Source organism: Apteryx mantelli, chromosome 23 (assembly GCF_036417845.1).
Source record: "Apteryx mantelli isolate bAptMan1 chromosome 23, bAptMan1.hap1, whole genome shotgun sequence".
NCBI lineage: Eukaryota > Metazoa > Chordata > Aves > Apterygiformes > Apterygidae > Apteryx > Apteryx mantelli.
Genome location: NC_090000.1, coordinates 13,420,062 through 13,429,857, shown reverse-complemented (window position 1 = coordinate 13,429,857; position 9,796 = coordinate 13,420,062).

Here is a 9,796-nt window from a genome sequence, read left to right as displayed (position 1 = left end):
AGTGCTTTCTGAATATGCTCCTGTCTGTGAAGCTCCCGTTAGGCACACGTCCCTCTGTGTGTGCTGTTATTTTAAGTGGACCTACCAAAATCCTCTTCAATATTCCCTAGTGAGAAAGCCCTCGGCTGGAATCTGCAGAGGGAGGGAGCTGCCTGCTCCAAAAGGTAAAATTGAATTTGTGCTTAATAATTAAAACTTAAAATAACAGCTTGCCTGTGTGATCTGAACCATTAAATTATAGGGGTGAATCTAAACCTTTTTACATTGGGTTGAGTTTGCTTATGTGGAAGTTTCCTGATGCATTCTCCCCTGGACTCATTTATGATGTAAAAAAGGTGAGTGGGCATCAGTTTTATGGCACTGATTAAAAATGTTTCTCTTCCCTGCCAGACTGCTAAAGAATTTATGATTATTTTTTTACTCCACTTGGCATAAACAACTTCCTCATCATTTGAGCTGTAACTCAGTTCTGAGACTCTTTTCAGAAAGACACTGTTGAAACTGCAGTGACTGTACAGCAACCAGCTCAAGCAAGGTCTTCAGGGCTGGGAGAAGGGGTCAGTGATACCCCCAGCATCTCTCTGGCAATCTTCTCAGGGGTCTATTCTTGAGCCCCAGCCATCAGACATGTAGTAGCCAAGCGAGTGCAATGGAATCACCGTGCCAATTGCACCCACACTACCATAAGACTCCTCCATGATAGGGAATTAAAGCAGAGGGTCTGAAATGTTGGACTTTATTGTTCAACACTCCAGCTCAAGCAGTAGCGATTGTACAACACAGGCAAACACCCACCTCTTAGACTGGCCCAGGAATCTCAGCACAAAGGGATGCTTTTGATAAAACAACTTTCTCATTGCTCATGTAGGCCAGCAGAAACACTGACCATGAGCTGTTCTTCCCAGATCCCAATCAAAGAGCTCTTTGTTAAATGTAAATAATTTAAAAGACATGAGCAAAACCTTTCTAGCTATTCGCACACCCAAATCTTGCTGAAAAAATGTAGTAGGACTAATGAAATTGTAATGTACATACTAATTAATGTATATATTTTCTCAGTAAATTTTGCACGGCTATAAATGGCCAAATAAATGATGAATGCCATGGAATAATTTATGTGAGCTCTGTTTCTTACTTTACATGTTCTAATTAGCAGCATGAACATATCCCAATGAATTATTGAAAACCACAGAATAAATAATATTAAAATTAATTTGTCACCCATAAGTACATGAGAAGCCAAGTCCAAATAAATATTTAATTCTACTAACATGTTGCATTCTAGTAATACTTGCCCAATAAATGAAAGCAGGAGAGGAAATGTTCCTTCTGGCCAACTTGATTAGGAGCCCCATTTCCATTAGGCTTTGTTTGTGGCTTCCAGCATTGAAATTCAGCAATACTTCACACTCTCACAGCATCTTGCAGCTGACAATTTCACAGTCACCTGTAGATTAATTAGTTAAACTTTACTATTTCCCTGTGGGGCTACATGTTATCATCCCACTTTTATACAGTGCATGAAAGGTCGGGGATGTTCTGGGGCCTCTCAACACAATTGTCACACAATATGAACTGTTTTTGCAGCTGTGACCAGAGATTAGAAACAACTGAAACAAACGGCTAGTTATTAATGTAACTGGTTGTTAGCATGCTTGATTGCTTGTTTCTCATATGCATGCAGAGCAATTGTGTGCATCTTATTAAAAAAAAAAAAAATACAGCTTTCTGAAAAGTGCTGCTGTGGTCTTTTGAAAAACTGCCATGGAAAAACTTGCCCAAGAAGAAACACTTGCAAACATTTAGTAGAAGCAGGAACTGAACACCTCCATCATGAGACACCAAGTGTATTTCCTGAATGGATGGATGCAACCACTCCCCTCCATCCCAGTGGGCACACTCCAGCAAGAGTGTACAGCTTACCTATTCGTTATCCACTTACTCTGTGTACCCTTATGTGTATTTCATCATTCAAATCCACTCCCTTTCCCTCTTTTAGCACACCCATGGTTAACATGATTGATGAACTGTGGTTCCACAAATGCTGGATTAATCAGGAAGAAGATTCATTCTACATCATGATGTTCATTTTGACATTGCCTTCAGCACAGTTCAGCTGGGAGACATCTCAGAGAGCGCTGCAAAGGGTCATTTCACCACGGGCAACACCAGTGCAACATGCTACAACCCTCCCTGCTCCAAGCAGATCATCTAGGCTGGACCTGGAGGGCTACCAGGTGGCCACTGGCAAGGAGACAGCTCTCAAGAGCACTGTTTTTTCTATCAGGCACTCATTAGTGACTAAATCATTTATTAAATTAATAGCACATGCGCAGAATGGAAGAATGGTTCTGTGCTACGCTTGGAAAGCCTGAGTTCAAGTCCTTGCTCTGCTGTAAGTGCTTCTGTGCATGTGACCTTGGGGGTTTAGGAACTTAACTCCCAGGGAAAGCCACAGGAGTTAGGTGCCTTAATACCTTTAAGGATCTAGCATTTAGGCTTAGGGAGGGGTTCCTCTGCTTTTTGCACACACAAATCCAGATTAAAGATAGTGGAAGAGCTCCGCTCCACCCCATCAACATGAGAAACAAACAAAATCCATAACAACCCCTGGTGTGTGGGAAGAGGATAGGTAATATACACCTGAGCATGGCCCTGAACCCAGACAATGGAGGGGCATCCATGCGACTGCCCATGCAAAGACCTGCTGGTGGCCCAAAAGCTAACAGTGATTCTGTCACAGGTGAGAGGGTGTGAACAAAGCTGAGACATGCCATAAAGGTCTGTCTTTTCATGTCCTCCCAATGTGGGTTTGCAGGTCCCAGCCTGGACTACCAGAGCCCATGGGGAGGATGGCAGGGCAAGAGGCAGACACCCCATTCATGCCTGGAGGCTGGACATCCCTCAGGGTACCTGTTGCGTGAAGATCATGTGCTGGGAGCCCCGGGAGTCTCCTCCAGATCTCCGTTGGCATCTTCAGCCAGAAAAGGAGTCTCTTCCTTTGAGCATTTGATCCAGTCTCAGGCAAGGAAGCTAAATAAAGTCTTCCTCCTCCCTGTTCACAGAACAATCCCATCCCTGAGGAGAAGCAATGCCACACAGTGGAGGACCAGGAAGGCAAGTACTAAGTGAATAAGACAGACTGCAAAAACATTCTCAAATTATGTTTCTTCAAAATTATTTTCTGTGGCTGCAAAATGAGAATAACTATTTTTTCCTATTTTTGAGTTTTGGTTGGGATTCGTTTTCAAGTTTGCTTGAACTGTATCAAGCATTTTCATAGAGCATGCTTTTCATCCTTTTTAGAAAAACAAAGACTAATATTTGTCTTTTTCCTGTCATATCCCAAACATTGATCAATTTTCCCACAGAGGGAGCATTCACTTTTGATTTTTTTTAAAAAGGCATTTCTATGGACATTCTCAATGAGCAGTTTTGACCAACTGTACAAATGAAAAATACCATATACTTGATGAAAGAATAGCAAACACAGAGTGGGCAACTCCATCCTGCATAGACAGACAAAATATCCTTCAGACTGTTCAGTTCACAGACAGAGCTGTGAAAATTAGTTGCAGACTCTGCAGTTATTTGCAATTTGCAAATACACCGAAGGCAAAACTCATGAAAAAAGTTAGGAACAAATGCAAGAATTACTACAGTGGGAAAAAATCTCTCCTGTATCCAGCTGTGCCAAAACACAAAGTTATTGAACCCAGCCCATGCCCAGCATGGTCTAGTGTAACAGGAAGCTTTTGCTAGCCCATCTCATTGGGGCTGGACCAGCACTTCCCTGACGCACCAGTGGAAGCAGTAACTCCCAACAGACAGCAGCAGAGGCTGGGTCCCAGGATAATAAGCACCCTCCTCAAGTTGTCTGTGTAGTACGCAGTTTTCAACATGAGCTATGTGCAATTCCACCTAAACGTCATTTTCCTTGTCTCCACCTTTGGCACAGTGAGAAAAGCTGCTCACTGCTATTTAATGAACAGCAAAGCACGTGTTGGTCAGGCAGAGGTGTAGGACAGAGACCAGTCTTAGCCAGGCTGAAATATAGTTAGAGCCAGAGCTGGGCTGGGTTGCTGGCCCAGGATGTCACATGGCCAGACATAACCATCTTCACCTGGCTCCACACAGAGCACAGCACGAGTCACTCCAGCCCGGCTAGCAGGCAAGATCCGAGTTTAACACCCTCCTAGCAATCTCAGCCAGAACAATCCCAAATGTTTAAATTTAAATACAAAATGCTCAGAATGGTAAGGTCAGTTGTTTCTTGCCACCTTTTATCCTGGTCACCCATAGAGGTTAAAGATAATGCAAAGATCATTAGCAGCAAACAAGGAAAGTAACACTACAGGTACCGCCTGAAACAGAGCAGCTGTTAGCTGAGACAGCAGGGCCATTTCAGTTTTTCAGAGACATACCATAGTCGCTAACATTCATCTTTTTATGATAGTACAGATGGTTGGTTCAGAAAGAAAGGAACATTGCTTCCCTCCCTTTTTCCAGGTGTCCACGTGCAGAGCTGGGCAAAACGCTCCCCTCCTAGTTGAGGATTGAGATTTGCTCTTGCTTTGTCCAGGTACAAACAAGAACAGAGAGGAAGAGGGACGGAGACCTGAGTCCTGGAGCACGGCAAAGCAGGAGAGCATCACCCTTGGCCACCATGTGTGTGGCCCAAGATTGTGCCATTTCCAGCAACCTCAAGGGCTGTCTTTGCTAGCAGAAGAGAAGTGAACCCAGAAGGAGGCTCCATGTCTCTCCTTTGTTCAGTTTCAGACAAAAAATAAAGTCAAATAAGAAAAGTCATCATTCTTGCCAAGCTTTCCTCCTGCACCCTGGCTAATCAAGTGACTATTTGCTGAATATTTAGCTAGCACATCTAATATGAACTTTGCTTTATAAATGATAAATCAAACAGCTTTTTTAAAGCTATACCTTGTCATAGTCTCCTCCAGTGCTTTCATGGGCAAGAATAATTATTTAGTGCACACTGCATGTATAATGAATTTTCAGGCATACTTGTTTGATCTATAGCCTTGGAAATAAAAATCCCATTAGTCTAACAAGCTCACCAATTATTTCCTGAGATCACTGAGCCCATTTCAGTGAAGAAAGTTACATAAAATTGAAAGTGAATAGAGAACAGTGCAATATGTTGTTTTACAGAGTAAAACATTTTAAAATAGCATTTCATACCATGTTTGGGGAGTAGAAAGAGCAGAGAACTTAAGCCTGCTTTACCTAGGTGGATTTAAATAACTTACTGCTGGAAGGTGAGGGTGAAGAAAACAAAAATAAGGGAGAAGCTCATTTGCCCAAATTTAGGTATAAACAGCTCAGGTGTCTCTGTCCAAGCTAGTCACTCAGATTCCTTTTAAAATCCTCTGTGGTGAAAAATATACTCTTAAGGGACAGGTATTCTCACCTAATTCAGACAGCTAAATCTGGTGAGGTGAATCACACTCTAGAAGAACTTCTTTCTCTCTTGGCTCCAAGGGAAGCCTGTAAAACATGCACAGATGTAGCTGTCTGTACTGGAGAAGTGTGAAGCTGGATAACAGAATCTCCCCTCAGTGTCCAATCTAACCTAGTCACCCTGGGCTTGTAGAGGCAGCGAAGACAACGTCTCCTGAGAGCCTGCCAGCCTTTGTCTTCAGGTACCAACCTCCAAATTAGATGGACTGCCCTCCAGGGCAACCACCTTTCTCCACTGCCTCTGCAAAAAGCCTAAAATATTAGCTACAATGAGATGCTTAAACTTCAGATGGTCGATGCTGGTGAGCTCAGTCCACCAAGCATCAGAGGGATTAGTTAGCTTAGGGCAATGAAAGGGCCCCGTCTGAGGGAAAGATTCCCATTGAATCCAGTTAGTTTGAAGCTTGGAATGAGCTATTACCGGGCATAGGCACAATACAAGATTGGTTTGATGGCCTATGTCAAACACAGTGGCATAATTAAAAATGCTCAACAGAAAGTCATTTGCTTATATTACTGTTGGGAGGTTAACAAGGATTAAATCCAAATATTGTTCCTACATACACTTCCATAGCTCATAGATTAATACACTGAGGAAGGCAGTAGAAAAGAGGCCTAAACTCTGCTGCTTCTCTGAGGGGAGAGATGGCTCCAGGGCTTTTGTCAGGCCTTTCTCTGCCACTCAAAATACTCAAAAGAAGGGAGCCACCAGACTGTCTCTAAATAAAGGAAGTCAGAGCACAACTTGACTAATTCTTGTCTGCTCTTCAAGGCTGTTAGGAGCTGCTTTTTATGTGATTTTGAGGGCCAGAGGTGTCTGCAGCAGCAGCAAAAGGTAGTGGTCAGAGAAAAATGCCATTAACATGAATACACACAATATTGGCACTTGACTCTGCAACAAAAAGGTGGACTTTTACTACTGAAACATCCAGGAAAAACAAATACGAAAGAATTAAAGCCATACCCTGAAAACAAAAAGATTCTGCCCTACTGGACTGAGTCAGCAGCAAAACGGAAACCTTCTTACACAGATGAGCTGACATCCCTGGAGCTAATGGGGTAACTGTAGCAGTGATAGGTTTGGTCTGCTGCATGCTCTGAGAAGAGAGATGTGTTTTGACAGGGACTTTCACAGCTCTTGCTGACACCAAAGTAATCCTGGAACTCACCTCCCAGATGCTGGTCTAAGGTCCAGAGAGGAGCATGGCTAGAGGGTGCAGGACCCCTGCTTCATCTCTCCCAGCGTGCTTCTGCTTTGGCACCTTGACATGTCCCCTTAGCCCTGTCCTTTGCTGCCAACCTGTATGATTCCTTGTTCTCGCCTCTCACCCTGTGCCTCTGAGCAGGTCGTGGCTGTTTTTCCCTTCTTCTTTGCAGCCCTGCCTTCTTTGTGAGCCTGAAAGAGACCATCTGCCTTCTTGCAGTCCTGACATGTGGCACCCAGCAGGAGAAGGTGTGATTGAAGGTTAGGTGTCCTCCAAGACCTGGGATAGAACATGCTGAATTGCACTACCTGAAGGAATCATACTCAAGTTCAGCCTGTGCATGGCAGATGTGTGGGTACAAAGTATAATCAGCCCAAATGAGCTCCTTGGAGGCTGACACTGTGCACCTCCATCAGGCCACAATGCCACAGTTTTTCCGTCTGGCCACATTGTCAGCATAAGCAGCTCCTGACCTTGTTTTCTCATTTTACCTGTTGTTAAATGACTCTTCTACTGTATGATACAGCTGACCATGGCGCCATGTGCTGAATCAGAACAGGTTATTTCAGTTAAGCCTCCAAAAAAAGAGCATTTTTGTCCTTTATCTCCGGAACAAAATGCACAATTGAAGGTGGAACTTTAGGGGGTGAAAAAGCAGCTTTGAATGGGGAGAGAAAGAGCATAAATGCAATAACAAGCCAGGAAAACCAAGTCTTAGCTTGTCACGTTTAGTGCTGCCTAGAGGACTCTGGAAATACTTTGCTTAGTGAATCCCTTAACACATCTAACAGTGCCTAGACTTTAGATACCCAAACAGGACCATGAGCCACTTCTGCTTAACTTCTAAGGTCTGTCAAGAACTTAGAAGACACACAGCAGGATATTAATTAAGGATTTGAATAGATGGGCATCTATGGATCACATCTCAGCAGGTTCAGAAGTTAGTATCCCCCCCACTCTTTCTGGCAGCTGTTAATTACCACCCATCAACAAGAGATCACAGCTGCAGCAGCTGAAACACGCTGCCTGACAATGCACAGGGAACCATGTTCGCTTCCTGGCTGTAAGGAGGTACATGCCTGTCTGCTCACCCTCAGCTCCGGGGATGCAGTCCCCAGCTACGGGCAGGATCTAGCATCAAGAGGCACCAACTTCTCAGCCTGCTCCAAATCCACCTACAGCAGCATATCTGTCCTTCCTCTAAGATGAAGAAGTCATGTGTGAAATGCAAGGTCTTGGGTAGCAGTGAAGTTTGCTTTTCCACCCAGGCTCCTGAGCTGTCTCTTACTGATCCCCCTTAGCTGAAAGGCTTTCTGGAGTACATCCTATCCAGTAACATTATGTTTCCTCACATCTCAAACACCCTGGGGATGGCCAGATGTGATGTGACAAGGCACAGAGCGAAACGTCCCCCTGCATCAGCTTGAGAAGTTTCAAGGGAATTCAGGTTTTTAAGTTGCCCCACCTTTCCCAAGTCACACATACTCACATCATGCACTTACCCTTTTGCTTTTCTCCAGAGTAGCTCCAAGGTTTCCACAGCACGAGAGATCCCACAGCAAAGCCAAAGTCTCACTGTCCCTGCTCCCAGGAGGGAAGTCTCAGCCCCAGTGCAAGTGGGTCCTGAGGCCTTCCCCTGCCCACCCTACCTAGCTGCCTGGCTCAACACATCCACAGAGCAACAGGCTCACGCGTGTTTGGAAACACCAACCTCATCACTACGGCTTGAGGACTTGCCATCTGACAGCTCTCCCTGTCCTGTGGGAGATGAGCTCACAGAAGACTTTCCTCATTACCGGAATTCGTGGCAGCTGTAGCGTGGCAGAGCACAGCTACCCCCATCCCACCCCCCAACAGATCTCAGGCCCAGCTGACCACAGATAACTGACAGCACCCAGTGATGAGCAGGAGGAACGAGGTGATACTGGTTGCAACTGGTGAGACCAGAAACGGGCATGAGATCAGCAAAAAGGGTACATTTTCTCCAACACAGCACGAGATCAGCAAAAAAGGTATGTCTCCACATCAAATGTTGTATGACCATGAGTAAAACTCTGTGCCCGTAAATAGCATTGCAGCCTAGAGCCCTTTGAGCTCTCCTGCACAGCAGCGGGCTGCACAGCAGTGAATCTCCCCTTGAGCTGGGACGCCTCTCAAGGTTACTCTCCAGGAGTTAAGAGAACCTCTGACAAGAAACTGTTGGAGAGGTAAGAAACTGAAACTCGGACAATAACAAGTGTGCAGTAAGATTCGCTTGCTATGACCACACCGTATAGCCATCTTCAATAAACTTGTTTGCAATAAACCCAGAGTTAATACCCGCCCCGCAACACATAGGCAGGACCTTTGCCTGGTCACATGGGACAGCCCAAATGTTATCTGTTCTGCACCAAAATCAACCCATGTCTTTGCCCATGTGGAAGTCACAACTGTCTCCTTACTGTCCAAAATAGAGGTACTCTTTAACATTGCAGAAAAACAGCTGAAAGCTGGCCCCATTTTCATTGGAAATTCCCTCTGGAAAGCCTCATCTGTGGGTACGGAGACCTCACTGCATGCAAGGTCTTTAGATCAAGGCTGGCCAGAGAGTCTAGAGTCTTCGCAAAGACAAAATGCTGGACTTGAGGCAGAAGTCACTGGGAGGATTTCCTGGCTATGTGAGAAATCAGTTCAGGTCATGGTAACAGCCCTTCCTGGCTTTAAGGTCAGTGTTCCTGATCAGTTAGCCTAGAGTCCTTGAGAGGAAAACAATTTTGAAAAAAATCTGCAATTTCCCCCCTGTACCTGGGGCAATTGGCAGGGCCAGGAGGAATGGAGTCACCCCAGAGAGGAGAACCAGGAAACAGCAGGCAGGAGACCTGGCAGTGCATGGAGAGGCCCGGACTGAGAGGAGCTGGAGAGAACGAGTCAGCGCTGCTCCAGGACAAGCTGGCCTCAGCTTTTCAACACCATCCATGCCATTAAGCTGAGCAAAGGAGTGCATTGCCCAGCTCACAAGAAAAGATCTTCCCATCAGCAATGCACTAAACCAGTGAGGCAGTGCCAAGGGCTGAGATTCATCTTGTGCCCCCTGGAGCCAAGGGAGATGTTATCCCTGCCTAGAAGCTGCAGAT